Raw genomic sequence first — 7,982 nt, 5'->3', positions numbered from 1 at the left:
TGTGTTGTTTTGCTCTCTCGCTCCCCCCCCCCAACTAGAGGATTTTCTGTCCTCCATCTGATTGCTGTTAGACTTTGAATCTTAAATGTCCCTCAAATGCACATGAGCCAAAGGCTGGGACTCCAGAACGCATCATTTATTACAGGTGAATGGAGCCTAAATGGAAGGACATTAGGTCACCGGGGGTGTGTTCTTGAAGGGACCCTGGCACCCCAGCCCCTTCTCCTCTCTCTCTTTGTTCTTGGTGGTGGCATGAGCGGCTCTGCTCTGCCATGTGCTCTCCACCATGCGTCACGTTCCCCAGGAAACTGGACAGTGAGAATCCTTCAAAGGCCCAGCAACTGTGAGTCAAAATGAACCTCCCCCCCTTTCAGCTGACTGAGCCCAGTATTTGTCAAGGCAGCAGGAGGCTGACGGACGTGCTTGCTATGATATTTTTGCTCTAAACTGCTCTTGCTAAAAGGCCCTGGTTTATACGTTTTCAGGAGTGCTTTCCAAAGATGAAACTTATTTCATCAGCACTATACTGTATGTTATTAAATCTGTGTTCTGCTTGTATTATCCTGGTTAAGCTTGAAAGAAACATTTGTATAAAACTATGCCCATCCATAAGCTTTTAAAATATTTTTTCGTCTTTTTGAGACAAGTTTCCTTGCAGCCCCAGCTGGCCCAGAACTTATTATGTAGACCAGGCTGGACTCGATCTCACAGAGATCCGCCTGCCTCTGCCTCCAGAGTGCTGGGATTAGAGGAAATGCACCACCACACCCAGCCCATCAGCCCTTTTTATACATTGCCATCATAAATAGATCTCATTTTGTCATTTTATTGTGGCCAAGAGCATCCCACAAGGAGTCTTATTTGACTCATTTCAGTGCAGGTCTGGCTGATTCTAAAGCTGGATTTGGTTCATAAGACTTATTCAGAGGTGATTCCAAGATGGCGAATTGGGAGCACTCAGCTATCATCAGCTTCTCCAGGAGATAGAACCCACGAAATGGGCCGCAGTGACCCTTAGGGGAGTGACACTGGGAAGAGACTGAAATTCAGTTGTGAACACAGACTTGAAAAAGCTCACACTCTAGAGGGCGCAAGGGTGGGCATGACAGGTGCTACGGTGCGGGGCCTGTGGGGTAACTCGGGTACATGGAGGTAAAAGGCGGAACGCTGGAGGCCACCACGGGCTTGGACTTGAGGCCTCTGCGAAATGTACCCAGGACAGCCATGGAAACCAGAAAATGTGTCATGTGCCGCTGCCTGGAGCATCTCCCTCTTCCAAAGTGCAACTGGGCACAGTGTCGGGAAGCATCCTAAGGTCTCTCTGGGCTTACCGCTTTGCAAGTCAAAGATCCCTACTTCCTCCTGTCTTTGAACCATAGCAAAAGCCATGCACTCATCTAGTGATTTTTGCCCTACAGAGCCCACCCAGCTTGGGAAAAGACTGGGTAAAACATGCTGAGAATTCCATGCAGTGGAAAGCTGGTTTGAGACACGAAATAGACCAAAGATTGCTTTATATTTAGGAGCTCATGTTTGAAGAGCCAGCTACGGGAGCTGGAGCACGGAGAGGGGAGATGAAATAAGTGGTTGCAAGTGACCATTGTAGGAGCGATTTCAGGACACCAGAGTAGTGGGGACAACACAACAACACAATGTTCACTACTGTCCCCTGTTTATTGCAGATAGTTAGTTGCAACCCCAATATATTTACCTAGAGCAGACTCTGTACACACAGCAGAGATATGGATCTGTGGCCAACGGTGAAGCCCTAGGCACGAGATGGTTCTAGTGGGGCCTTGGGTTCCACTCTAGCTAGCTTTCAAGCGGGGCAGTAGAGAGTGGCTAGAGAGGAAGCTATAGTACTAGGTGGTTACCCAAAAGGAGAGGGAGAGCGACCACAGTTTATTGCAGATAGTTAGTTGCAACCCCAATATATTTACCTAGAGCAGACTGTACACACAGCAGAGATATGGATCTGTGGCCAATGGTGAAGCCCTAGGCACAAGATGGTTCTTGGGTTCCACTCTAGCTAGCTTTCAAGCGGGGCAGTAGAGAGTGGCTAGAGAGGAAGCTATAGTACTAGGTGGTTACCCAAAAGGAGAGGGAGAGCGACCACAGAGCAGCCGTTTTCTAAAACAGATGGAAGCTGTTGCAGAGATCCACAACTCCACAACTGGTCACACACAGTGAATACACGTCTGAGAGATGCCCAGTCCTACGTGACACATCTGCAGTGGAACCTCTACACCTAAGGCTCATGGAACAGAGCAGAACAGAGTCTAGAGAGAAGACCAGCGCATCTCTCACCTCTCACCAGTGACGCTTCGTCATACAAGAGCGTGCGACGCACACAGAAGGCCACAACCGGTTAGCTTTAAAAGAATAATAGACTACAGTGTGTGTGTGTCCCTGGATAGCACTCCTACATTAAACCTCACCCACCCACAGCTCAGGGATCATTGCAGAAAAATTGTGGAAAGATTGTAAGAGCCAAGGTTGGTCCATAAACACAGGGAAGCAGAGGCTTTTAGGCCACTGGAAGCTTGCACATGTGAACTTGTGGCAATGGTGGTATTGAGCGCAGGACCCATGTCAGCTCAATCAGACAAAGGCCTAGAGTGGAATGAGGGGAATGGCTGGCTGGCTAGCCCTAGCCTGGGGACTGCTGGACACTGATTACTACTGGGTGAGGAGATTAGACCTCTAGATAGGCTGAGAAGACGCCAATGGATGAACTTGCACTGAGCAAAGATTGAAAAATAAAATTAAAAAGGAAAAAGTGAAAAAATGATCTAATTAAAGATTTAAAGATGGGACTGGAGAAATGGTTCAGTGGTTAAGAGCACCGGCTGCTCTTTCAGAGGGCTGGGGCTCAGTTCCCAGCACCCACAAGGTGGCTAACAACCAGTTTAGAGCTCCAGTTTCAGGGGATCCGATGCTGTCTTCTGACCTCTATGGGCATGGCACGACATGGGTACACTTACATATTCAAAAGGCAATACACTCGTACACATAAAATAAAAATAATAAAAATTCAAAAATAAATACTAAAAATTGCAAAAAAAAGAGTACCAAGTTGTTTATAAACAAACCCATCAAAAACAACTCAGAAACTCAGTGTTAGAAGAGTATGGAATGTTGTATTTAAAGACCCATGAGGAAAGAACTGCAAACCAGACTGTTAAATCCAACAACATTATTCTTTAGAATCCAAGTATCCAAGGTAGGCAGGAACCAAACTTCATACAGCACTGAGGAAGAGAGCTGTTCTCATTTTCTTTCTGTGATAAAACACTGACCAAAGCATCATTAGGGAGGAAAAAGTTTATCTGGTTGACACTTCCAGGTCACAGCCCATCTCTGAAGGACGCCAGGGCAGAGGCTCAGGCAGAAACCATGGAGGATGCCCCCTATGGGCTCACACTCTGCCTCGTGCTCAGTTAGCTTTCCTTTTTTTAAAAAAATTATTTATTTTTATTTTATGTGTATGAGTGTATTGCCTGCATGTGTGTAAGTGCACCCATGTCATGCAGTGCCTGTGGAGGTCAGAAGAAAGCGTCAGATCCACTGGAACTGGAGTTACAGGTGGTTGTTATCTGCCATCTCTGCAAGAGCAGCCAGGGCTCTAAACCTCTGAGCCACCTCTCTGGCCCCTCAGCTAGCGTTCTTATACAGCCCAGGCCCACCTGCCTAGGGATGGGCCCTCCCGCATCAATCATCAATCAAGACAATCTCTCACAGACACGATCACAGGACAATCTAATTGAGAAAATTCTTCAGTCAAGGTTCTGTCTTCCCTGGTAGCTCTAGTCTGTGTCAAAGTTGACAGTAAGAACCAGCACAATACTGAACTGAATTCCACTCATGGACGGGAATGATAAATACAACCTTGAAAGCATAGGAAAGACACAAACTCTCACTGGAAGAGAGGTTGGACAAACTGGAGATAGAGAAGAATCAAACACTGCACAACGTGACAAGAACTGGGGCATATGTTTAATAAAAGCTCCGGATAGAAATGGTCTTAGATCTTCAACTAAATGGCACACACTGGCTGAATAGATTGTTTTAAAACTTGGGGCTGAAGAGGTGGCTCAGTGGGTAAGAGTGCTGGCTATTTTTTTCCGAGAACCTGGATTCAGTTCCCAGCACCCACATGGTGGTTAACAACCTTCCATAACTCCAGTTCCAGGGATCTATCACCCACTTCTCGCTTCCACAGGAATTGCATGCATAGCTGCATTTACATATGTGCAGGAAAAATACTCAATACACTTAAAATAAAAATAAGTAAACAAATAAAAACTTTTAAAAAGACTCAACTGGTTACTGTCTGTAAAAATATACACCATAAAGGCAAATAAACAGGCTGAACGTGAAGGAACGGGAAATTAACATCCCAAGCAAATGGGCTCAGAGATCAGGCAGTAAGTAGTACACACATTGTTCGGCTGCTTTAGTCCATGAAACAGAAGGAGGGCCCTTACCAAGAACATTCAAAGTCAGTGTCACCCTGATACCAAAGCATGGTAAGGCCACAGAAAGAAAACCATGACCCAATTTCCCCAATGCACAAGAACTCAAGCCTTCTCAACAAAACACCTGGAAGCTGAGTTCAGTGGTATATTAAAGAGATCACACATGATCAAACATGATAGTTGGTTTCATTCCGGGGAAGCAAAGATAGTTTGACATGAACAAATCAACAAGCAACACTGTAGATACATCGACTTGAGAGCGGGAACCATTCTTGATCATCTCAATCCAGGGGACAAGGTCTTTGACAAAGTTCAACTTCCCTTCATGGTGAAAACCTAAAGAAATCAGGAATAGAAAGAATATGTCTCGACATAGTAAAGGCTAGATATGACAAACCTATGACCAACATTGTATTAAATGGGCAAAACCTGAAAGCATTTCCTAGAAAATCAGAAATGGGACAAGGTTGTCGCCCTCTGCACAGGATAATGTTTGCAGCCTTAGCTAGAACAACAGGCAGGGGAAACTGAGGCACATGGGAAAAGAAGAGGTCAGGTTATCTTTATTTGCACATATGACCCTATATTTAAGACTCATAAAAGTTGATCAGGAACCTCTCAGATATCAAAAATATTTTCAGCAGGATACAAACTCAACATAGTAAGTCAGCTTTTCTATCTACCAGAGAAGAATGTGCTGAGAAAAAAAAAAAAAAAAAACAGAGGGAAAAATTCCACTCAGAGAGCTTCAAAAATAAAACGCCTCTAAATAAGCCTAATCAAGTATGCACAAAACATCTGTGATGAAAACTTTAAAACGCTGAAGAAAACAGTTAAAGACGACAGCAGAAAATGGAAAGTTCTCTCATGGTAACAGATCAGAAAAATTAACATGCTACTGAAAGCAATCAATGGATTCGATGCAATTCCTATCAAAATTCAATGAAAGTTGTTACTGAATTAGAAAAAAGCAATTCTAAAACACATATGAATTCATAAAAGACACAAAGTAGCCAAAGAAGTTCTAAATAAACAGGTAATTCTGGAGAAACCAAGCCTATTATCAAGTTATATTACAGAACTACAGAAAAAAAACAGCATGGTACACAAAAACAAACATAGAAACTGACACACTAGAGAAAGGCTCCAGGAGTAAACCCACATGGCTACAGATACTTAACTTCTGACAAAGGTGTCAAAAACATACATTGCAAAAAAACCCTCTTCAACAAGTGGTGCTGGGAAAACTGGATATTCACATGTAGAAGACTGAAGTTTCTCTCTCTCTCTCTCTCTCTCTCTCTCTCTCTCTCTCTCTCTCTATTATGCATGAAAGTCAATTCAAAATGGATCAAGAATCCTGATGTAAAACCTGAAACTCTAAAACTTGTAGAGGGAAATACGTTAAGATACAGACATAGGAAAAGACCCTGAAAATGGCTCCAATAGTTCAGGAAATAGCAAGGATTGACAAACTGGCTTTTGTGGACCTGAACTTCCGTACAGCAAAGCAAAGTTAAAAACCTCTGCAGAGTGAAAGAAGCAAAGCATAAAGGCTCTACGCAGCAAAGGAAATAATCAGCCATGGAGAGATAATCTCCAGAGCGGGGAATTTTCCAACTATGCATCAAGAGAGAAAGCTAATATCTAGCATGCATAAAGAAATGAAAACATTAGCCCCCCCATCATCCAATCAATAAATAGGCAAGTGAATTTAGTAAACCATTTCTAAAATAACAAATGCAAATGGTTATTAAATATATCAAAAATATTTAACATATTTAGCTATTAGAGAAATAAAAGTTCAAGTACTGTTTCCACTCCATTCCAATTATAATGGTTATCATCACGTAAACAAATGATGGGACTGGAGAGGTGGCTCAGCAGTTAAGAGCACTGGCCACTCTTGTGGAAGATCTGGTTTTGATTCCCAGTACCTACATGACAGCTAACAACCATTCGTAACTACAGTTCCAGGGGACTCTGATGCTGTCTTCTGACCTCCACAGGCATTGCATGACACTGGTGCACTTACATGCATGCAGGCAACACACTTGTACACACATAAAATAAAAATAATAAATAAAAAAGAAAGTAAATGACAACAAATGCTGGTGAGGATGTGGGGACAAAGGAATCTTTACCCACTGCTGTGAGAGTGCAAACTAATGTAACCACCATGAAACCATTATCAAGGCTCCTTTTAAAAAAGTAAAAATAGGGGCTAGAGAGATGGTTCAGTGGTTAAGAGCACTGGTTGCTCTTCCAGAGAACCTGGGTTTTGTTGCCAGCACCCACATGGCAGCTAACAACCAACTGTAACTCCAGTTCCAGAGTATCCCACGCCCTCTTCTGGCCTCTTCAGGAATTGCATGCATGTGGTACACATATACACATGCAGGCAAAAACACTCATACACATAAAATAGAAATAAGTATATCTTTAAAAATATTTTTAAACTAAAACAAAACTACAATGTAACCCAGCTTTACTCACCCTGGGTACATACCCAAAAACTCATCATACCACAGAAACACCTGCACATCCATGTTTACCGCAGTGTTCTTCACAATAACCAAGATATGGATCCAGCCAAGGCCCACCAACAGATGAATAAATGAGCAGCAGTGTGGCAGAGATACATGATATATAGACGTATATTCAGTGACAAAGAAGAAAACCTACGTCCTTTATAGGAAAATGCATAGAAATGGAGATCATAGTAAGCAAACTAAGCCAGTTTTGAGAGACACATATCTCATGTTTTCTCTGACATGCAGAATCTAGTTTTAAAGTATATGTATATGTAAGACGGAACTAGAAGGCACATGGGTGTGAGTGGATGAAGGGGCCTAAGGTAGGTGGGGGAGCCAGCGGTGGTGATCAGGGATGACAAGAACAGCATGTTGTCTCCCGCAGGTGGACTCCAGATTGAGTGTTCTGTGTCTGTTTCTCTGTTTATCTACATGTGACATACAATAGGACACTATTGGGGGAACAGGTTAAACACAATCCTCCCCTTGGGGCTTTTATACTCCATGGATGGGTTTCCTGTATTAAAAATGTCAGCATTTGGGAAGGCAAGGGAATTTGCACTCCTGTAACCCAGTACTTGGGGTGTTGAGGCAGGGGGTTCATGAGTTTGGGGCCAGCCTGGGCTACAAGGTCAGAACTTGTCTCAAAAATATAAAAATGTGAACCTGATACATTGTAGGTAGTTGCTGGGTGCTGTGTCTGAGGATTCTGAATATTTGGTTGACATCAAACCTTCGCCGTTTACATGTGTCTGTTCCTGTCTCACACTTCATGGTGTCGTGAATATTAAAGATCACTTTCTCCTGCGGAAGGCTATCATAATGACACAATTCTATTATTCATTGCCGTTACTAGGTTACTGAGGTGAATCAGGGTTTTGAAAATCTTCCTGTTGTTTAAAACAATGAAACTCCAGTGCTCTGTGAACCCTCCATCCCCACCCCATGGATTTCTCTGTGTTTTCTATTG

The sequence above is a fragment of the Nannospalax galili genome, unplaced genomic scaffold (assembly GCF_000622305.1).
Source record: "Nannospalax galili isolate Female #2095 unplaced genomic scaffold, S.galili_v1.0 scaffold763, whole genome shotgun sequence".
Taxonomy (NCBI): Eukaryota; Metazoa; Chordata; class Mammalia; order Rodentia; family Spalacidae; genus Nannospalax; species Nannospalax galili.
The sequence above is the reverse complement of the archived record's forward strand: the minus strand, read 5'-3'. Positions refer to the sequence as shown.